Here is a 332-nt window from a genome sequence, read left to right as displayed (position 1 = left end):
TCCTGTGTTTCCTATCACCTATGTTTTTTTGTGGCCTGTTAAAGTATTTCATCTGCTTTCAGTACTCCTAGGATTTCTGAGTATAATTTCTCAGATACAGAAATGAAACAGACTCTGAGTTGTATAACGTAAGCTGCTTTGGTATTTCAATAATCATTCTCTTTTTAATGTGCTCAGCATTTAGGTATGTAAACAAACATTTATATTCTAAATAAGATCCTAATTTATCTGATTTCATGCCTGAAGAGAGTTGTTAGAGGATCAGGTTGTCTTTATCCCTAATTAATTTCAGATGTTCTTTATTTGATAAGCAGAAATAGTTGAGGTTTTAC

This window comes from Calidris pugnax, unplaced genomic scaffold (assembly GCF_001431845.1).
Source record: "Calidris pugnax isolate Ruff unplaced genomic scaffold, ASM143184v1 scaffold11, whole genome shotgun sequence".
NCBI lineage: Eukaryota > Metazoa > Chordata > Aves > Charadriiformes > Scolopacidae > Calidris > Calidris pugnax.
Note: the sequence above shows the minus strand (reverse complement) of the source record.